The sequence below is a fragment of the Lepidochelys kempii genome, chromosome 17 (assembly GCF_965140265.1).
Source record: "Lepidochelys kempii isolate rLepKem1 chromosome 17, rLepKem1.hap2, whole genome shotgun sequence".
In the NCBI taxonomy this organism is placed as follows: domain Eukaryota; kingdom Metazoa; phylum Chordata; order Testudines; family Cheloniidae; genus Lepidochelys; species Lepidochelys kempii.
In genome coordinates, this window is record NC_133272.1 from 13,773,806 (window position 1) to 13,797,667 (window position 23,862).

Consider the following 23,862-nt stretch of genomic DNA (forward strand, 5'->3'; position numbering starts at 1 on the left):
ATAAGACAGTCTGGTCTTGTGATAGAAGCCAGGCAGCAGGAGTCAGGAAGTCTGGCTTCTATTCCTGGCTTGACCACTGATATGCTGGGTCATACTTAACAAACATGCTTTAAATGAGGCAAGTCACAGAAAATCCCTGTGCCTTGGTTTCCCAATCTATAAAGTTGCTATTTACAGTACTTCTCTACCATGTCTAGGGCCAGACAGTGAGACTCAGGTTGGGTTGTACCTTACACCATGAGTCATCCTATGGGAGTCAACGGGAGGCAAATACTACGCTACCCAAGTAAAGGTATCACTCGTTGACTCATAGATGGTATGAGGCCTAATTCATTTTTGTGAATTATCTGAGATCCTTGGATGAAAGGTGATATGTATTAAGTGCAGATCATTTCTATTATTTATAGTCATTATAAAATTTAACATAGAATAACAGAACAATTGGCGTGTTAAATTAGTTAATATAGGAACTATCAATAATCTACCTTAAATAGAGTCTTTTTCAGACAGCTATCTGACCCTTAGTTTCAATAAGCACTACAATACTTCATGGCTTGTTCTACTCTAGTACTTAAGAATTCAATTTCATTGCTTTAGTTGTGGCAAGATTACTACATTAGCAGAAACAATTCATTTTGAAACGATAACCACGTTAGAGATTCCAACATCTAATAGCTCTATTATCCTGGATTAGCATCAGGAATTAAACAAAAGGAAAAGTCACACTCTTTCTGTCACAGAATGTGCACAACCTCTTTTCTCTTTTGTCTTCTGACCTGGGAAGCTGGCATGGACACTTCGAGTCTGTCTACACAGCAACTAGATTCCCGCGGCTGGCCTGGGCCAACAGACTTGGGCTCACGCTGTGGGTCTGTTTCATTGCTGTGTAGACTTCCGGGTGAGCCTCTCGCCTTGCAGGGTTGTAGAGCCCGGCCTCATCCCGAGCCCAGAAATCTGCACAGCAATGAAACAGTCCTCATCCTGAGCCCGGTGAGCCTGAGTTGACGGGCACGGGCCAGCTGCAGGTGTCTAGTTGCTGTGTAGATGTACCCTTTGGGATCTAGTTATGGGAGCTCTGGGGCCTTTTGCTTCTACATCAAATTTAGTTTAGGTCATTAGTGACAGAAAGATACTAATTAGTTCTGGTCAAAAATTTTCCAGTGAAACTTTTTATCAATGGAAAATGGTGGTGTTTACAAAACAACATTTTTGACAAAAAACTGAAAGCCTGATAACTGAAATATCTGGATTCTGAAATGCTGCTGCAGTGACTCGTGGGATAGAGAGTATGAGGTATCCGAACTTTCTCCTCTATGGGCAGGGCTGACCAACTGGACTTCATGATGCACCGCCTTCCCATACCAAGAGGAGAAAACACGGTGCATCATGGGAGATGCAGTCCGACGAAGGAGCACGGCCTATAGAGGAGAACAGGGGCATGAGGCACATGAACTACAACTCCCCTGAAGCACCAAGTTAGCTTTACAAACACTTTTAACCAAAAAAAAATCAATTTTTTCCCAGAAGAAAACCCCCAGTTTTCTAACCAGCTCTAATACTAAAATCTCATCACGAGTGGCTTGAGTGAAATCAGCTGGTGGCCACAGACCAGTTCTTAGTGAACAGTGGCCCGCCCATGTGCACACCCCCTCCCGCACAAATTGTTATCCTTTTTAACAGCCAAATATTTTAAGGAGAAAGCTCTGATCCCGCTAATACTCATGTGCTTAACTTAATGTACTGTGAGTAGTTCCACTGAAATCAGTGGGAGTATTTGCAGTGCACAACATTAAACATCCATGCACATCTTTGCAGGACCAAATCCAATGCTTCCTGAAGTTAGTGGGCAGTCTTTCCAATGACTTTATTGGATCAAGCCATAAAGGTCCAACCTAAGCATCCAATAAAGTCAATGGGAGTCTTTCCACTGATCTTTCTGAGCATTAGATCAGACCTTAAATGAACATTAAAACTGAAATTATCCTCTCATCCCTGCTAATGGCCACTCCCTCCAAAGCCAGCTGAGACTCAGAAACAGTGATGAAGCTGTCAGCACTGCTTTGTGTGCATGTTTCCTGGATATACAACAGAAAACATGTCCTTTTAGAAGCTCTGTCTGTGAATAATCTGACAGATTTTATAATTTCACCTCCAAATTTTGCTCAACTATATCACGCTGCATATTAATTTCCGACCCAATGATATCGTTAACATGCAAAACGAGCAAATGCAGCATTCCTGAGCTCCCTTAAGCAATACAAATTAAGTGCTACATTCTTCTTCATAACAATGGTTCCTTATCAAATAAATGAGGGCTCATGTGGCACACTGGAATTTAAATGCAAACTACATTAGATTTAACAGCAAATCCTTCAAAAAAGGTCGACATTTAGAACAACAGAAGCCCTATCCACAATGAAATAATAGCCCGAGGAGACTGGATGATAAAGCCCTTCATTTTCCCTACCCCTTAATTAAAAGCATTAGCACCGTTTGTTTTGAAAACACACAGATCAACTCGCACTCAGTGCATTTTTTATCTGTCCCGATGATAGCTAATTTTTCTTTAATGTGCAGCAAAAAGTAGAATTTGGCAGAAAGAATATTAACAGAGATGATTCATATTTAGTGGAATTATTGGCCTTATATCCTGAATTCCATGGCTTGTTAGTTTCTTGCTATTATTTCACTTGGCTCTTATACACAAATAAGAGACAAAAGATCAAAAAAAGCTGGCTGAACGATCCTCAGTATGAATCTCTAAATACAGATAAATAAGACAGAGGCAAACATTTATCCTAGTCTATTAAGTGACTTTAATATTCTTCCTTTCTCTGGTTCACAGTTATACTCTAGACTTCTAAACCAGTCTCTTGAACTGAAGAGGAAATAGAGCCTAGTGAGCTCTCTTGTACAATTAGCACTAGACTTAAAGTACAAGTTACAATACGTATATAGCAAGTAAGGGGTTTTGGTTGGGTTTGTGTTTTTTAAAATTTTCATGTCCATACAAGTAAAGGCTGACAGTGTAAGAAACCACAATGGGCATGGTCAGAGCCATGGCAATCACATCGAGTGGGCAGAGCAGGGGGTGTCAGAGCTGGAATCAGGAGCCCAGAGTGGGGCTGGAACAAGGCCTGAGCAAGAACAAGGCCGGAGCAGGACTAGAAACGAGGCTGAAGCAAGAGCAAGGCAGGAGGTAGCTAAGGCTTACGGAGTGTGTTACCACTGACAGGCAGGGGAGAGTTCCAATCCATGAAGCAACATTGAGTAAAATGAGCTACTATTTCTGCCACAAGGTTTATATACCCGCCCCAAGTGTCACCAGACCAGGTCCTGGCTTGTGGATTGGCTGGAGCCTAGCACAGGAAGGCCTCATTTATTCAAACTCTAGTTCAGGGATGACTCATCACCTTACAGGCGGGCTGAAGGAGACCTATTGAATATAGCTGCTGTATGTAGCTTCCACTAAAACGATACTTCAGCCTTGGAATCACTCCATGTTTAGTGCTCTAATCCTGAGGCCACAGCAGGCCCCATGGCTGTTTCCCAGCTGTTCCATTTGGGGGTAAACCTGGAGAGTTTGTCTAGAAACACATCTTCTTGCCCTGCGTCTGCCTCATCCCCTGCCCTTTGCCCATCCCCGCACACCAAACTCAAACAAGCATTTCGATTTTGAGGTTCCAAAACCATAGGAAATTTGCACCCACTATCTTTCATTTTTGCCTATCTCTGCACTTTTGGGTTGCAGCCAGGAGGTATTGCAAAGTTTGTATGGAATGAGAAAAGACTGGGAAAATCATTAAAAAGCCTGTTCTCACAAAATTTTTGGCCCAAATTTGCAAACTCAGAAGGAGATTCAGCTGGTTTGGGTAAATATGAATTCCATTCTCAATTACATTGGGACATTGGGATTACAGTTGGATTTATGGTGACTGCATTGCTATTACATCTGGCTTTATATTGAAGTGAGAACAGAATCAGGCTTACTTATCTAGCAAGCTTCAGGTAAGTTGTCTAACTTGGTTGTATTAACAAAGTGGCTCCCATGTGGTGGACCACCAATTATTTTCTTCTCCCTAAAGGAAGTCTATGTTGGAGATAAGAAAAACAGATTTTATAGACAGCTGGTCTTGGGCCAAATTTTCATTTGCTTTCTGTCATATCTTTGACTGCTTTTTTAAAAAAAGAGCATGTATTTATGGGCATGCACTATACACAACCAAAGAGATTTTAAATTAACTACATCATTGGTCAGTCTCCTGTACATCACTGAAACTCTGTTTGTAAACTCCGATCTTTCTGAGCCATGGGGAACAGAAATCAACAAATCAAGAAAACACAAACTTCTCTTTGAGTTTAAGTATTAAAGCAGAGTGGATAAACAGTTCAATCAGTGGCTAACAGTAATCTATACTTGAAAGCCTTCCTGATCTGCTTTGCGGACTATGCATGTACTGTTCTTGCTGCTCAGTAGATATGCACAGTATATGCTTATTTATAGTATTTAATTTTCTTTTAGCGATGGACAAAATTAAGGACCTAATTTGTAAACAAAAATGACTTGTTACTGTTGTATATGTGTGTTTCTACTCACGGGGTGTCTGGTGCACAGAATGTAGAGTTAATAAAGAACTGGATGCATAACATAGGGGGTTGTTCCAGGGAATGTGTACTCTTAACACAGTATAGCAAAAATCAAATCCCAGCATGTGGTATTGAAGAAAGCCTTTTTCAGTTTATAGCAAGGTTAATACCTTGGCCACAGATGCTTATTCAGCAACTGATAATAGCTATCTAGCTGCCTATTTCTGCTTGCGTAAAGCAAGGCTATAGAAAAAGAGATCAGTCATAACAGTTTTCTTGCGTATCCATCACCCCTAAATACAACAGACTTTCTTCTGAACAAAACTCCTTAGATTAAAAATAAAGAGAGAGCATATTGGTGGAAATAAGTCTCCTGTACCTTCTTTTTGCGGATACAGACAACACAGCTGCTACTCTGAAACCTGACAAACTTCAGTTTCCCATCCAAACGTATTGATGAGGAAGTCATTCCGGAAACATCACACGATCAGACTGTCTCATGAGATTTCAGTACTTTTGGTATTGCGCTGGTCTACAAATACCAGAGAGGACAGCTTCTCTCACAGGGTCCATCCACTTCTGCGGTTGGTCAAAACCAGTTCAGAAGAAACTAGGTACTATCTCCATTACGATTTGCTGATTTAATGTGCCATGTCAAGGACTGTAGGAGAGAGGGCTTCTAGATAGAGAAGGTATACTTTGAACCAGAGTTATGGGCTTCAGGCTTCCTTCGCTTGTATGTCAATTATGTCAAGGATGTCTCTTCCTTCTTGGAGACTTGTATTTGGCAATTCAGTGTCTCAGGCTATGAATACTTGAATTCATGCTCAGGATGAGACCATTAGCTTTACTGAATATGTCTGCAGAGCCTAACTACTTCTTCCAAAGATCATCCCAGCATGCATTGGGCCTGGTTTAAAACCAGGCATGGATTCATCAGGGGTAGCCTTTTGTTTGATTGTTCTGAAATCCTGATCTGGAAGCTGCATCTTCCCAGGTTACTATATCATCATTGTTGGAAGTGAAATGAATTTTAAAACTTCTATTGTGTTAGTGTAATTCCCAGATATAAACTCTTGGTCCCCCGATCCCACAATCACAGCTAGAATTTTTAGGACAGTCATTGGGATCATCAAGTGGACAAGCACAATAATGGAATTTATGTTGGTAATTGAGGTCCCACAAAGGGTTACTGTATATAAATAGGTTTCAGAGTAACAGCCGTGTTAGTCTGTATTCGCAAAAAGAAAAGGAGTACTTGAAGAGTGGTCAGTTTGGATGAGCTATTACCAGCAGGAGAGTGAGTTTATGTGTGTATGGGGGTGGGGGGATGTGAGAAAACCTGGATTTGTGCAGGAAATAGCCCAACTTGATTGTCATGCACATTGTGTAAAGAGTTGTCACTTTGGATGGGCTATCACCAGCAGGAGAGTGAATTTGTGTGGGGGGGTGGAGGGTGAGAAAACCTGGATTTGTGCTGGAATGGCCCACCTGATGATCACTTTAGATAAGCTATTACCAGCAGGACAGTGGGGTGGGAATAGGTATTGTTTCATATTCTCTGTGTATATATAAAGCCTGCTGCAGTTTCCACGATATGCATCTGATGAAGTGAGCTGTAGCTCACGAAAGCTTATGCTCTAATAAATTGGTTAGTCTCTAAGGTGCCACAAGTACTCCTTTTCTTTTTGTATATAAATAGGTTTCAGAGTAACAGCTGTGTTAGTCTGTATTCGCAAAAAGAAAAGGAGTACTTGTGGCACCTTAGAGACTAACCAATTTATTTGAGCATGAGCTTTCGTGAGCTACAGCTCACTTCATCGGATGCATACCGTGGAAACTGCAGCAGACTTTATATACACACAGAGATCATGAAACAATACCTCCTCCCACCCCACTGTCCTGCTGGTAATAGCTTATCTAAAGTGATCATCAAGTTGGGCCATTTCCAGCACAAATCCAGGTTTTCTCACCCTCCACCCCCCACACACAAACTCACTCTCCTGCTGGTAACAGCCCATCCAAAGTGACAACTCTCTACACAATGTGCATGATAATCAAGGTGGGCCATTTCCTGCACAAATTCAGGTTCTCTCACCCCCCTCCAAAAACACACACACACAAACTCACTATCCTGCTGGTAATAGCTCATCCAAAAAGTGACCACTCTCCCTACAATGTGCATGGTAATCAAGGTGGGCCATGTCCAGCACAAATCCAGGCTCTCACCCCCCCCCCCTTTTTCCGGGACACACACACACACAAACTCACTCTCCTGCTGGCAATAGCTCATCCAAACTGACCACTCTCCAAGTTTAAATCTAAGTTTAACCAGAACATCGGGGGGGGGGCAGTAGGAAAAAACAAGGGGAAATAGGCTACCTTGCATAATGACTTAGCCTCTCCCAGTCTCTATTTAAGCCTAAATTAATAGTATCCAATTTGCAAATGAATTCCAATTCAGCAGTTTCTCGCTGGAGTCTGGATTTGAAGTTTGTCTGTCTCTGTCTGAGGGGTTGGAGCAAATGCGGTTGTATCGCAGAGCTTGGCTGTAGACGATGTATCGTGTGGTGTGGTCAAGGTGAAAGCTGGAGGCATGTAGGTAGGAATAGCGGTCATGGTCCTACCTGCATGCCTCCAGCTTTCACCCTGACCACAACCGCATTTGCTCCAACCCCTCAGACAGAGACAAACACCTACAAGATCTCGGTCAAGCTTTCTTACAATTACAATACCCACCTGCGGAAGTGAAGAAACAGATTGATAGAGCCAGAAGAGTTCCCAGAAGTTACCTACTACAGGACAGGTCTAACAAAGAAAATAACAGAACGCCACTAGCCATCACCTTCAGCCCCCAACTAAAACCCCTCCAACGCATTATTAAGGATCTACAACCTATCCTAAAGGATGACCCAACACTCTCACAAATCTTGGGAGACAGGCCAGTCCTTGCCTACAGACAGCCCCGCAACCTGAAGCAAATACTCACCAACAACCACATACCACACAACAGAACCACTAACCCAGGAACTTATCCTTGCAACAAAGCCCATTGCCAACTGTGCCCACATATCTATTCAGGGGACACCATCACAGGGCCTAATAACATCAACCACACTATCAGAGGCTCGTTCACCTGCACATCCACCAATGTGATATATGCCATCATGTGCCAGCAATGCCCCTCTGCCATGTACATTGGTCAAACTGGGCAGTCTCTACGTAAAAGAATAAATGGACACAAATCAGATGTCAAGAATTATAACATTCATAAACCAGTCGGAGAACACTTCAATCTCTCTGGTCACGCAATCACAGACATGAAGGTCGCTATCTTAAAACAAAAAAACTTCAAATCCAGACTCCAGCGAGAAACTGCTGAATTGGAATTCATTTGCAAATTGGATACTATTAATTTAGGCTTAAATAGAGACTGGGAGTGGCTAAGTCATTATGCAAGGTAGCCTATTTCCCCTTGTTTTTTCCTACCCCCCCCCCCAGACGTTCTGGTTAAACTTGGATTTAAACTTGGAGAGTGGTCAGTTTGGATGAGCTATTGCCAGCAGGAGAGTGAGTTTGTGTGTGTATGGGGGTGGGGGGCTGAGAAAACCTGGATTTGTGCTGGAAATGGCCCACCTTGATTATCATGCACATTGTAGGGAGAGTGGTCACTTTTTGGATGAGCTATTACCAGCAGGATAGTGAGTTTGTGTGTGTGTGTGTGTGTTTTTGGAGGGGAGTGAGAGAACCTGAATTTGTGCAGGAAATGGCCCACCTTGATTATCATGCACATTGTGTAGAGAGTTGTCACTTTGGATGGGCTATTACCAGCAGGAGAATGAGTTTGTGTGTGGGGGGGTGGAGGGTGAGAAAACCTGGATTTGTGCTGGAAATGGCCCAACTTGATGATCACTTTAGATAAGCTATTACCAGCAGGACAGTGGGGTGGGAGGAGGTATTGTTTCATGATCTCTGTGTGTATATAAAGTCTGCTGCAGTTTCCACGGTATGCATCCGATGAAGTGAGCTGTAGCTCACGAAAGCTCATGCTCAAATAAATTGGTTAGTCTAAGGTGCCACAAGTACTCCTTTTCTTTTTGCGAATACAGACTAATAGCTGTTACTCTAAAATCAGATATGTTGGAGTGTCTCACTGCAATGTTATTATATGCATTTTAAAGACTCAAACTACCTTTTCAATCGGATTTGATTTAGTGTGACTCATGTCCTCTGGTGATGCCCTCCAGCTTCCTAACCAAGACTCTGAATAACAGAAAAGAGACACTCCAAAGAATCCAGTCCCAACTTTTACAAGAAGCCCATACAAAACTTCAGTGTATTAATTTGAGCAATTCAAGAAGCTTTCAGTGTGACCATTGCATAGTAGTCCACAGGTGCGATGTGATCTGGATCACATGGGAGTCTGCATACTTATGTCATTACAGTCATTTGTGAGTGCTACCTCTCCAAGAAAAGCTCAAATATTCCTCCGACCTCATACATGAAGGTATGCAGTTACACAGATGAGAAACTTCTCTGAGCCTCGCTCCATAACGGCTTGGGCAGACACTGGCTAGATTTCATTCATAAGAGTGTAATAAAATGTGCACAGAAGGAATGACGGTTTGGCCACTGGCAATGTACCTTGGTTAATAGTATCCCCGGGTTAGCATTCAAAATAGTTGTTTCTTGAATGATCCTAGCTTCCTTGCGCCAACGACCTTGCTTAATTGTCTGTTTCAAAGGGGCTGATTTTTCCACTCTTGCTAAGTGCTAGTATCCGAGAAACAAATTAAAAATAAGAGCTATCACTTAAAGAGCTTAGATTTAGTGTCTTTTTTGAAATTTGTATGAGTTTAACAAGCCTTAAAGAAACTTTTCATGAAACGGAACCCTTGAAAACTATATATTTTTGAAAGTCTCTGTCAGTTCTACTTATGTATTTGACCTGGTCAGTGTTGTGTAAATGGTTCTATTCCCAGTTCTACAACAGACTCCGTTTGGGACCTTAGGCAAAGTATTTAACCACATGTGCCTCTCCTTCCCATCTGTCAAATGAGTGTAACATCTATGGCGAGCCAACATCTATAAAGCACTTTTGTGATTCTTGGATTAAAGCTGTTACAGTAACTGTAACTATGGTTACATGTGCCACGCACACAGATGCACTACTTCTGTGACGAGAAAAAAAACCAGTAGTTCGGACAGTGTGAGCTGTAACCTTATGACTGAGGAGTCACTCCTGGTCTTCCAACTCCAGCACTGCTTTAGCCAACCAGTAACAATGGTGGAACACATGTTTATTCTTTCTATACCCATGGTGTATTAAGGTGCAGCAGCTGATGCTGTAGCAAATCTTCTATGAAATTTCCAAGCTTCAGGCTTTCAACATAAAATTTCACATCCAACTGCTACCAAGGTCACAGCCTAAGGGCATTTTTTTCCTTATAATTTAAAAACAAAACAAAAATAACAGAGCAGTCCCAGCATTTTCTATGACAGGACACCCTTAAACACTCACAATTTCCTTGCACACCAACATATTTTTAGGGATATTTAGCAAGGGTTTTAGTGCAGACATGCTTGCCATAACAGACTTCAAAATGTCGGATTACTTCTTGGCATCATATGGTAGGTTATATAGAGTCCCTGATTCTAGTCTATTGCAGTCAATTAGATTTATAAACTCTGTCCAGAACATCATTTGGTGTAACTTGTCCAGTGAAGTCAATGCAGCTATGACAATTTACACCAGCTAAGAATCTACCCTTTATTTTAAAAGGTTTGTAAATTCACAAGGCCAGAGTCTCTGGCACCTTGCTCATGCTGAGTAGTATCTGAATCAGCAAGAAGTCTCACTGAAAACAATCAGACTTTCTGTGGAGTAAGATACTTCTGAATGAGGATGTTAGACTCTGGCCCATATTTATGTGATAAAACACATTAAATCTTTGTCTCATCTTACTGCTTTGTACTCTTACTGCTTCTTGTGGCTTTCCTTTTATTTAACTTTTCAGGCACCAATTCTTACTCAATTTTTCTATTGGCTAACCCGTCACAGGCTACTGTTTGATCTTTTAGATTCTCCCTTTCTTTCCACCTCCTTACTTTTACCCTGTGGTCCAGTTTCTAGCAAAAGTCTATTCAAATGCAATAGAATGCAAATACAGAGTAATCAAATCTGACTCCATTTGCCCTTTTAATGGAATTTGCCAGTAAGCCCTACATACTGATGTATCAGCGGCTGCACATAGTAAATTACACCTATAGGTGTTCATGAGTAAAGATGAGCCTCACCTGAAGAGATGCAGCAGCACCTGAATACAACAGGGAAAACGAAGTTTGATTAGAGCCCAGGAAAAGGGCTGAAGACAAAGTGAAAGAAGATAACCTCCAGATGGCCTGTGGAAAAGTTGCAGGGAGAAGATTTGGTTTGGGGTTTATGTTGGAGTTTGAGTAAAACTCTGGAAGTGATGTTCTTTTAGATTTAGCCAAAGGGTTAAATCTCTGCAATGACCCTGCAGCACTGGGAGCTGGTGAATGATTGACACTATGGGGAAACTGAGGCAGAGGCCCGACTTAGATTTAGAGAAATCCTACTACAAATCTGAACCAACACCTAGATCCAAAGAGTTCCCAGATCTGAATTTTGCACAGGATAGCCCTCTAGGGGGACCCCACACACATCCTAAACCCTAAACAATGGGCTGTCTATAATCCAGACCTGCTGTCACAAATGCTCTCAGCTTCGGCCTCTTCATCACCCCTTTCCCAGCTGGCCTTTTACCCTTGATGGAGTGCTAACTCCCAGATCTACTTTCCCTAGACCTTTCCTTCCCAAAAAGTGTTACAATAACCAACCCGAAATAGTCTTGTGTTACAAGATTTTCATAAATGGAGGTTTATTGCATCACCATTAACAGCCACTTGATCATTTGGACCATTCTCTTCTCTTTCCTTCACCCACTTACACCGCTAGCATACCAGGGACAATCAGACCTACAATGCTGAACGAAAAGTGTGTTGGCCTTATCTCTGAATTCCTTTCTTTTTGCTGATTAAAGCAAGGCCCTTAGCAGGCATTATTTGTATCATGCAGTTTGAGCAAAGGGACCCAGGGTTTTATTCCCAGATCTATTGCCAATTCACTGTGTAACATTAAGCAAGGCATTTCACCTTTTTCCCATAGTTTCAGTTCCATGCTTTGTTAATATGTGGACAAGAGAGGAGCAATGTTGCATCAAATTAATTTAAAGATATTGTTATGAGTTTGAGGACATCACAAGACACTTGTATGGCAGCCCTGCTGTGAAAAGTCATAGTGGATAAGGCTCATTGGATAGTTACCCTTTAAAATGAGACTGTTTGTTTGGCAAAGGTCTTGAGAAAATTTTACAGCAATTATCTGATTCTTAAAAGCCCAGCTCCCTCAGGATAAACTTAAAAGATGCTATTCAACATCAGCTAATTTTAAGCCATGTTCCAGGGCTATTTCAATACAAGTGACTCCTTACGGCAACGGGAAGATAAACGAAAAGGGAGAACCTAATCCTTTTAAATTTAACACAGAAGCTTTGGCCTGAGGTTATGGGATTCCATGTGCTGGCCTCTGACCATAGAGGGAAAGGCTGTGCTTGCTTTGACAGAACTGACAACATGCAGGAACCACTGAAAGCTACAGTGTCTTCTGCAGTTTCCACGGTATGCATCCGATGAAGTGAGCTGTAGCTCACGAAAGCTTATGCTCAAATAAATTGGTTAGTCTCTAAGGTGCCACAAGTACTCCTTTTCTTTTTGCGAATACAGACTAACACGGCTGTTACTCTGAAACCAGTAATAGGGCTGTGCAGTAGAATTTCCCACCATGCTAGAAAGATTTCTTCTTCTTGCAATCTCCCAGTTCTCAAAGGCAGAGTTGTGGGAAGTAATACGGCCCTTATAAGCCGTGATTTATTAGCGATATTCCTACAGGGGAGAAGGCTACACAGAGGTCTTGGAGTCTCAGATGGAGATAAATAGTGCATCATTTTAATATATATGCCAAATAATAATGAAGCCACTGAAAAATACATGCAGAATGACAGGAACAATACATTCCTGTCTGAGAAGTTATTGAACAGCAAGAATCATGAAAAGAGAGAGCTTTAAAAGGAGACTTTTCCTGTGCTCGGAAAGTTGTGATTTGCCTTTTTGTTTTTAATTCCATTGTATCACTGGTCGCCTAAAAAATCCAGCAAACATCAACTGGTATTAGATTTAAAGGACCAAACATTGAAAAACAGCCTCTGAAATTGCTCCTGGATATTACATGCATGTGTAACATATTGGCAAAGTGTGTACTGCAGTTAGCTCCACTGGCTAGTCCACCAGCCTTGAGTGAGCTAGGCTAAAGGTGTGTTTTTCACTTCGTATTTGCTAACATATGGTAACTAACACAACATAAATTCCTAGTGAAGACAAGTCAGCTTGTAGTTTTAACCTGAGTTAGATAGTCAAGATAAACCTTGGACTCCTCCATAGTCTTTAGTTCAACCTGTTAACTCATGAAAAGAATGTACCATTTTTCCAAGTGAAGCTTCATTCCTGTAGGATAACAGCCAACTACTGCCATCAGCTAATGGAATTACTTCTTCTGCTCAAGTGATAGAAGTGCATGCTGTGGTACAGAATGTCAAGAGTTCAAACCCTGTTGACTACTTAGGTGGGGGATCTATTACACATACAAACCTTCCATTCACAAGAGTGTGTTGGCATATGCAAATCAGGGTTATTTATTTGATTTGTGAGAAACAGAACTCCTGAGCACAAATTTAGGGAGGGAGTTGAGGCCTGTTTTAAAATCTGGCTAAAAAGCTAATTTCATAATGGTGACAATGACTAAGGGCTTGTCTATACAGGGAATTAAGCTAACCCAAATTGAGGCCTCTAATTCTGAATCAGAGTGTCCACATAAATTTAATGCAGTTTGATTAATCCACTTTAAATTCACATCTTTAGGGCTTGTCTCCACTTGAAATGCTACAGCAGTACCTCAGTGTAGACTCTCACTTCAGTGGCAGGAGGGTTCTCCTACTGGTGTAGGTAATCCATCTCCCTGAGAGGCAGTAGCTAGGTCAATGGAAGAATTCTTAGCTCTGTTGCTCGGGGTGTGGATTTTTCACACCTTCGAGCAATGTAGCTGGGTTGACTTAACTTTTTTAAGTATAGACCAGCCTTAGTTAATGCAGGTTAACTTTCCCGAGTATCCCCATGAAACAAGCTCTAAAACTGATCATTTCAAGCAGTTCCCACAAATAACAATTAGTGGCTACAATAGACCTCCAAGATAACTGTATTTGTACATGTCCCTAGTTAGCAAACCCTTCAGATTTCACAACAGGACACCACTTCCAGATACTTTTCAGGAGGACTTCTTTTTCTTCCCAAATTTCCCACAACCCATATGAGAATTAGTGTTGGATGAACCCCAAAATTCCAGAGATTTGGCTAAGTACCCAAAAGCTTGGATGCTTATTTGACATTCATAGTTCTGCAAAACTGAGAAGTAGTCCTTCTTGTGAGCTTTCTGGCACTTCCTGTTTCCATTTGAATTGGAAGTACAGTGAGAACAACCTCTGTCATGGTGTTTCATCACCTCCGCTTCTGGACTGAACACAACAAATGAGAATGGAAAATAGCAGAGAAAATATGTATCTAAATTTTTTTAATCTCAGAAATGTTTGGGGTGGAGATCTTTGTGTGTGTGTGTGTGGGGGGGGCACATGTTATTGGGGTAGGGATCATCTAGTCCTAATCTGTGAGTTTTTCAAATCAAAGCACCTAATTTATTATGGAAGAAGCAAACCCCCACATACAGCAAATTAGCATCTGGCACTAAACTAGAGCAATTCTGCTACCACCTCAAAACAAAGCCTCAGTTGGCGTAGCTCCATCAAAATCAGCAGGTAGCTCCACTGACTTTACTGAGCTATGCTGATTTATACCAGTTGAAGACCTGGTCCAAAATACTTTTATCATCATTTTACCATGAACATATCGGTTTATTTGGTAGTGGTAATGAACTTAATGCAACTTCCACTTCATTGTACTTCTATTATTACCAGACTGCTGATTAAAGGAGAATTGCTTTTGGATGTAATATGTGTAATTAACGTACTCTGCAGGAACATGTTATTTACTTTGCTCTTTTTAATGTGAATTTAGTTCTTGTTAAAGATGCCAGAATGACAGACTTGGAAATGGATAGCCTGTATTTATCCACCCAGCACACAAACCCCAGGTAATGGCAGAGCCCATTTCTCACATTTGCCCAACAGTGTGTATCAGGGGTGATCCGGAAGGGCAACCATACTCTAAGTGGGGGAAAGGGTGATCCAGTGGTTAGGGATGTAGATGGATCACAGGAGATCTGTATTCAATTCCTTGCTCTGCCATGGACTTCCTGTGTGACCTTAGGTAAGTCATTTAGCCTCTCTTCCTTAGTTTAATGGGGATAATAGCACTTCAGTATCTCACAGGAATGCTGTGAAGATAAATGCATTAAAGTTTGTGAGGTGTTCACACCCTGTAGTAATGGGACCATATCAGTACCTTAGATAGATGGGGTGAGTTAAGTTTCCACGGCCTTTCAAATCTTCCCTGGATAACTGAGCAGTGATAAACCTATCATATTCACACACGGCACTGTATAGTCAATGACCAGGACTGAATCAGAATCAATATCTCAGAAGGCAATGGCTCTATATCCCATTAACAATCATCTGCACCGTCCAAATCTCTCACAAGAAAACCATATTGACCATGAAAGTAAACAATACTTTTATTATATTTGTCCTATGCCACTTAAAGTGTAGTACTAATCTGAAAACTGACATTGACATTGTTTGCTTTATTGGCTCTGCAGAACTAAAAGGAATAAAAAGCAGTCTAGGCTTGATGTTGTCACTAAATTAGTAGCTAGGGTTCTGAACACACACAAGGAACAGATCTGTTGAGTAAGAAGGTACTATTTTGCATAGTAACTTTTCAACAAGTGGTACTGCTTTTTTAAAAATATTTTGGGCTACATCCCCAGCTCATGTACACTGAATTTAGTGGAACTACACAGACATACAGCTGACAATCTGACCCTTTATTATTAATTTATCTTATACAAGCCAGCATTGCTCTCAGATATGTACAGGTAATGGATATAGAAGTCAACAGTGCAGGGAGAGAATTTCCTAGGTATATCTGAAGACTGCATTTAGCCCACTGTGTTTGTGTTTGCTATAGTCTGTTACTAAGGATAGGAAAATGAGTAATGGATATTGACAGATGGAGCAGTCCCACTTTGTGGGGAAATAAGAGTGCACTGAAATAGCCCTGTAAGCACCTGAAAGAAGCTGAGTAATGCATTTATTCTGACAAATACCGGATGTGATTCTGTTCACAGGGAGGGGGTAACACTCAGGTTTATTTTACCCTTCACACACCTATGGTATCACGGAACAAGAGGGACTGATCAGGAAAATCATAAATAGGCATATTTGGGGCCTCCAGTTGTCAGTGATACTCCTATTCTTTCATTTTTCTTTTTTGAAATTTTAAGGACCAGTTCTCTCTAATTAGACATGAAGTATGCACATTTAACAGCATAATTAAGTTTTCCCTGGTAGCTGTAAAAAGAAAGAAGGGGCAAGGGAAGGAATGTATTGAGAATCTAAAAAGAGAAACAGTGACTAAGGCAGATGAGGGGGGAGGGGAGAGACCGGAACCTGGAGGAATGGATGGAGGATACAGTGAAGAATGGACATAGATCCTCTTAGTGGTCACTGACAGGTAAGGGGCGGGGGAGGGACTGAAAGGGGTTCAGATTTGGATTCATTTCCATCACAGAGAAAACAGATCTGTCTGCACACAACTTAACAAATGGCCCGAGTCTGCAAACTCTTCCTAACAGCAGGAGACTTTGTTCACAAGAGCAGCTACACTGATCCAGATCCACAACTGGGTGTACATCAACATTGACCACAATGGAGTTATGATGATTTACACAAGCTAAAGATCTGTCCCACTGGCTTCAGTGGGGTGACTTGCTTGCAGAAGCCCAGGCGAATCAGGCTCAAAGTTGATAAGTTATCTGAGGTGTTTCTATTAGCATGAGCCACACTTGGTTTGTGGCCTGGTAGAGCTAACACACACTTGAAGACAATTGTTTACGTCTTTTTATATATACATATATATACACACACATATATATACACACACACACACATATATATACACACACAAAATTTAAAAATGGAAAGTGAAATTCTGGCCCTAAAGAAGTTAATGGCAAAATAAAAATTGCTTGTAATTACGGGAGACTGATATGAGTAACTACCACACACTATGCGCCAAATTCTTCTTTCATGTTGCTGAAAATCAGGCCACTCTCTCCACCGAAGTGAATGGAATTACACAGGTGCAAAACTGGTCTGGGTGAGAAAGGAACTGGGCATCATCATAAGTTAGAGTTGCAGAATGAGGCCCTTTATTTGGGGGTTTAAATATGAGCACAGTGTAGGGGAAGCTAGTCTGTACTCAGCACCCTCAGGAACCAGAGGAATCTTTGAGCAGGGGGTTGGACTAGATGACCTCCTGAGGTCTCTTCCAACCCTAATCTTCTATGATTCTATGAATCTGCGAAAAGGGACCGTTTTGCCCTTTCAAGTTGATCTCACAAGGGATACAAACTGTTTATTGACTGCACAAAACTGAATCAGGTAAGTCAGCACATCTTTCATCGGCAGCCACATTTTGGAGTGTGCAGCCCTAGCCGAGGTTCATAGAATGAAAAATGATATGGACAAAGAAAGGTTGAGGCAATATCATTCCCCTCCACTCTTCCCTCCCTGCCCCCCATCGTATTCTGCACACCTGGCTTGGCTAGGACCCTGTTGTGACAGATTGACAATATCCCGCAATATCCTGAATGAACTTTACTGAATCAAGTTAACTCTCACTGAATGAGGTGTTAATACCTTTGGGGTCCATTGTATTAAAAATGAAATTGTTGTCGTTATTCAGAGATTGTATGTATGTCCACGGGAAAGGTAAACAGGAGCACAGCAGAGGGGGATTAGGCAAATTCACTCAGATGGTAACATCTCCAGGGAAACACTGCCGAATTAGAGGTTTGGATATACTAGCTCAAACTGGATTCTCCAGGGACCAACTGACAAAGAAAGAATTTTTAGATAAATAACCTAGTTTTAAACTGGCTTATGGCCTTCTTCCTGATCCAGAAACGGCCAGGACCTCTGGTCAACGGAGAGCCCCACTCCTTAGAATATGGTTGGAAGTACTTGGTCTACAAAGGCCTATAAGATGGATGCTAATTCTGAACTGATGTTATTATGAACCTGTGTCCATAGAAAAGCCCTTCTTTTGGGTGGGGGTTTGAAGGAATGCTCCTGCCAGAGCCCATGTTGGAGGTGGGGTGAAGTCTGGTAAATGTATTCACATGCATGTAAGTTCTTTTATTGTTTTTAGTAGGTTTTCTCTGTAGTGCTTTTACCTCAAGAATAAAATAGGCTTGCACCAAAAAGAGCTGTCTGGTATCTATAACCGTGGGCAACTGTGCTGTTAACTGTCTCCGAAGAGAAAGACAGCAGGTGTGCTTGGGCAGCCTGTCTCTGCCCAGAACACCACAGTGAAGGTAGGGAACTGTGCAGCCTGGAAATACCACTCAGAAGGGAGTGAGATGCAGGTCTCCACCCAAGAGAGGCAGCTCCTGGGGAGCTAGAAGACTGAGAGTGGGTGCCTTTGCTAGATCACGGAGGGGAAATACAGGTGCTGTTGTCCTGAAATGTGACACTGTCTTTCTTTCTAAGGAGGAACGGTGGCTGGAAATGAAAAGTGAAGGGACAGTGAAGACTTTTGTGGTTCCCAATGTGATTAGTTTTTAGGAAGGGCACACATGGTGTGATGGCTCAGTCCCTGGCTTGAACATTGTGGTTTCCTAGTCCTGCCATTAGGAACAAAGAACTGCTGAAGGGAGCAGAGTGGGGAGTGATTCATATTTTCTTACAGCAAAAGAAGGATTAAAGTTTTACAAAGGGAACCCTAAGTGCTTTACCATTTGTGTTTTGCTAACAGATCCTTTGTCTCACACTACAATACATTCATGGCCAAAGGACTGAATCTTTTATTTGTACTTTGCCTAAAACTTAAGCAATACCAGATTCCTTGGCACAGAGAATCTGCAGTTTGCCCTGGCAGCACTCCAGCATGCTGCAGGCTTTAAACAACTCAAGACTTTGTGAGTGAATCCACAGCCTAGAAAAAACTGAAGGGGGTGGATGTAAGTGTTTGAACTCGTACAAAAGGAGAAGTTGTTCTGATTAGAAAGGGAAGCCTTTATCAGAGGATCATCTGAGGAGTCCTGCAAACCTAAGATGAATTAGAGATTGTCTAATCAAATGATGGGTTTGTCTTTGATTCCAATTCATATTGTTAACACACACTCCAAAATTCTAGTCCTGACTTACTCCTGATTCTCTGTGGCGGGGGGGAAATTTGGTTTAAATTCTATTTTGTAATTTTTTTGCAGTAGGTTCCTGCTTGGACAAAGTTAACAGTTGGAGAAAAGAAGTCATGGTAGAAATCACTGCCAGATATTGCCTGGAATGAGAATTATGTCCACTATTTATATAGTGCCTTTCTTGCCAAAAGGCTCAAAAGCACTTTCAGTCTGTTTTTGTTCAGTCTTTAATGAGGCCAAATGTTTGCTGACCGTAACACGAGTTTTATCCGAGTAAGGACTGAGGAGGAACTCGGGAAGATTTGACTCAGCGGGTGCAAGGTCTGTAATAACTTCACCCACTGCTGAAATGCAGCACTTTCTCGGAGTGGAAAGCAGCTGCTGTTTAACAGCACACAACACCACAGACAGCAATGCAGAGAGTGAATAGCAAAAACATATCGCACTGAAACTGAAGGGGCAATTGAAGTAGGACCCGTACAAAACTCTGTACAGAACCTAACACAATAGAATCCTAGTCCACGAGTAAGGCTCATAGGTGCTATGATAATACAAACAATACATAAACCAGGCACTTTGTATGGGTACATTAACCATATGAATTTATTCTGAAGAAACTTCTTTATTCATTTCTTAATATTACCATATTTGTTTGAAATAAAGAGCAAGAATTTGACAGTTTAAAACTAGAGGGGCCAAATCCAGGATTGTAGGATATGACTAAAAAATTAATTCTAGTAATTAGGGTCGCCAGATCAAAAGAAAAAAATGTGTTTCTGGTAACAGTCTAAAAAGCACACTGATTGGTTTGATATATGTCTTTAGAAGTTGGTCTAGAAAATAAAGATGGGATATTGTCAAATTACAAATCATATAGAGTGAGAGTCTTAAAAGCCAATCATGTAATGCTCTTAACACAATTTACATCATTTATGGAATTTGTGGTACTCTGTTCTTAGCATCATGAATTATTGTAAACACCACAAATGAGGTATGGATCCTTATTTTAGTCAATAGCCAATTTTAAAGCTGCTCACTGTATTTAACCCCAAAAGGCTCTTTATTTTCATTAATACCTAGATGTAAGCAAATAAAGAGTAGTGAACAATTTGACAAATTTGGGTCCTGATCTTGCAATGACATTCCTACTTTAAAATGAATTGTGTTAATTAAAATAAGGTCTAAAGTGTGATGATTTTAAATGCTGAATTTATTTTTAACTGTATAGATATTTATTTACATCTGCTCTTCATTCAGGTACTGATTCAGCAAAGCATAGGCTTAACATTAAGCACATGAATAGCTCTATTGACATAAATGGGAGAAATCACATGCTTAATGTTAAGCACATGTTTAAATGCTTTCCTGAATTTAAGCCGCAGCTTGTATGATTAACTTACACTGGCCTGTTTCTGGTCATTCTCATGTCCTAGCACAGTACTGCAGAGTTTAGCTTCAAAGTCTACAAGGGAATATTCAAATTAAACAAAACAGTTCATTGCAATTAATCACGAAACCACTTCCATTCAAATGAAGTTTTGTAAAGCTTTTTTTAGACTGCCAAACAAAAAAACCCCAGTCCTGCAAACACTTACACATGTAACTTTATTCATGCGAAGAGTCCCATTGAAGCCAGCGGGATCAGACCCTAAATTTGGATCCAGAGGGTCTCCAATCAATACAGTAATCTGCATAATGAGTGCTGCAGAGCTAATGTAGGAAGAGAAGGATTAAAACAAAAGAATGTGAACTATCAGACAGATGTGATGATGCATATATCAGGATAAGGTCTAGACTGTAGCAAGAGCAAAGTAAAAATAGGATTTTACAGCAGAATGATCCTATGTCCCTTATTACCTTTATTTTTCATATTGCGACATTAATCTAAGCACATTAGGATTTACCTAATTATTCCTACACTCCTGTAGGATGTATAGGGTGCTTTCCTCTTTCTGATGATAGTCTCTTCATTTGTTATATATGGCAAAGCAACAGACCATTCCTGCTTTCCCTCACCCCACCACCCCCAGTTTTCTCTGCGATTAAAAATAAAATTAAAACAAACAGAAGCTTTGGTGACATAATGCAACTATCATTACCTTTGCCTTAATTATTTCTTCTGTGTGAAATAACACTTGTGTCCATGGTATACATTAACAGCATCATTATTATGCAGCTGCAGTAGCTCGTGCCAATGGATGTCTGTTACTGGGGCTATTTGATCTGGAGCCACTTCATGGCACTCATGAAAGTTGTGAACAGTAACAGGACACGGATAAGATTATAAGTGTTCCTGGAAACTTGGTCCAGTCAGTAAAATTGCCAAACCATCGGCTCTCCTCTCATAACTGTTCACTGCTCTTTGAAACTAGAGGAATTCCAATCTTTGCTCTTTCCCAGGTGGCTTCTTTCTGCTACATTCATCCTAGCCCAAGGGAAAATCACAACTTTCTCTGGTAGAGCTCAAGCACAGAGACAGAATCAGACACTCTGAAGGAGGATTCTAAGCAGAACTGGTAGATGTATAATTAACAAAGATCTAAAGACAGCAATAACCTAATAAAACAAAAACTGGGCTGGAATTTATCACTTGTGCTGTTATTTACTTTTCAATTTTCCTTTTACTTAGAAAAATGACTCATTGCAATATCCCAAATAAAGAGCTAGCTTTTAGGGTGCCCAATGCATTCAAAGAAAAGGAGGCCTTTCTCTGCATTAACAATTGGAGTTCAGTAGTTAATAGCAGTAAACTGTCCCTGCAGCCAGGACTTGAACCCGCATCTCTGGACTCACAGTCCAACCCTACGAGCACATCACCTCCCAGGACCACATACAAATTATAACTCAGAGTTATAATGCAAATATCGCTACTTTTTCTTGTGTGTCAGAATCCTCCAGTGATGCTATTCAACCAAACAGAAAAGCTGCAAGGGTCCAAACACTGTGGTATTCAACTGGCATTCAGAGGATCTCAAATGTTTTTCCCATTAATTTAATTTAACAGGAAATAGCAAGAAGGCTTTTGGTTCCCATGGGGACAAGTGGACACACAGTAGAAATATTTCAAGGCAAAAGGAAACTTAAGCCAAAGTAAGAGGCCTGTGGCTACCCTTTTGTGTTATTCTACACAGCAGCTTTTCCTATTCCAATCAAATTTCCTGTGCCTTATATGTTAAAATAGGGCTGTTTTTTACACCTAGCATGTGCGTGCACATTTGTTTCAACCTATATTTGGTATTTGGTTTAGATGATTTTGATTTAAGTAGAAAAACTTCTTTTAACTTTTTAGTAAGGCAAAGTTAACACACTACATTGTATACTGCCTATTAATTATTCAGAATGCACTTAATATTCACAGAATCTGGCTCAAGATTCTGGCTTGCTGGCTAGGATCCCTCCTCCTCAGAGTAGGCTAAAAAGGGTGACAACATTTCTAAATACTTTTCTATTTTTGTAAGATTACCTAATTACGCATTCACAGTAGACTTGGCAGTAGGTCACTAATCATGTAATCACACTCTTCTACCCCATTTCCTCTTGACGCCACAGAACCAGTAGTCTAAACCAAATTCTAATCCTGCTATTTCAAAATAAATAAAAGTGCAACAACAAATATTTCCTTAATGGAAAAATTGCAACTCTGTAACACTGACCTTTTTACACCCAGGACGGTGTGAATTTAGTAGTAGTTCTTGTATACAAGCTCTTAAATCCTTCTGTTTGTTTGTATTACTCTTACTGGTGTTTATAAGTTTAGGCAGATATTCTGTTCAGGCACTGGCAGTTCACAGATGAGGCAGAAAGTTTTAGCTACTTTCCCAGTGGTTAACTAGAATTGTTGACTAGGTTTAAATTCAGTTGTTGACACCCATTATACAAATGTTTCTTGAGAGCAGAAATAGGTCCAAACCAAAATCCCAAACCTGAACATCTCTGAACTATAAAAAAGTTTATATCTAGATACCAGCTTTTCCAAACTTTGTGGCTGCCTTTCTCTTTATAATGAGCTGAACCAAATCCAAGAACTCAAATACTCCCACACTTGAAGGTTGTGTGGATTTGATCTTTGCGAGGTTGTTTGAAAATGATCAGGTACATTTCTCTGCCAGTCGATGCGGAGAATTGATCCAGGAGTCCCAATTGTCAGATACAGACATGAAAATGGGACAACAAAACTTTGCATTTGGATGTTAAAGTCAGCGCTTATGAGTGCAAATGCCCATTTTAGGTGCCTAAGTGTATATTAAGATACCTATGGTGAAATCTTGACCACACTGAAGTCCATGGGAGTTTTGCCATTGGTTTCAATCGGGGACAAGATTTCACTTGTTAAATACCAGATTTCAACATCTTATATAGGTATATCCACATTTGAAAACTGAGCCCCCCATATCTGAAGCAGATGCCTCCACCACCACTAATGGCATAATGTTTTCATTAAAGCAGAAACCTATCCTACCAAATCCTGATCTCAGTTACATAAATGCAGAGAACCTCCATTACCAACAATGGAGTTACTCTGAACTTACACCAGCAAAAGAGAGATCAGCATTTGGCCCATCACCTTATAAGGAACATATTAAAAACAATAGCTGCAGCATTATTCCCTATACTTTTATTAAGCACCTACTTCAAACAATATAAACAATGAGTACTGAACTCTTACTGGAATGTAAAAATTTTCTACAGCTGAGGCAGGATGTTGACTTTCAGTGGAATGTAGGCTCCTAACTCACTTAGAGGTAAAGTTTTGCACAGATCCTTTA

The 23,862-nt window shown here is 40.8% G+C and overlaps 1 protein-coding gene across 3 annotated transcripts in view; it reads right to left on the reverse strand.

Moving 5' to 3' along the window:
- The window catches only part of GALNT17 (polypeptide N-acetylgalactosaminyltransferase 17), a 288,971-nt gene that overhangs the window by 96,951 nt on the left and 168,158 nt on the right, over positions 1 to 23,862 (reverse strand). Inside the window, exon 1 of one of the 3 annotated variants that reach the window (XM_073315117.1) lies at positions 20,692 to 20,778. The exons of the other annotated variants lie outside the window; for them this stretch is intronic. The gene's annotated coding sequence lies outside the window, so the exon portion shown is untranslated. Of the gene's footprint in view, positions 1 to 20,691; positions 20,779 to 23,862 lie in introns of those variants that run through there. 3 annotated transcript variants of the gene reach the window in all.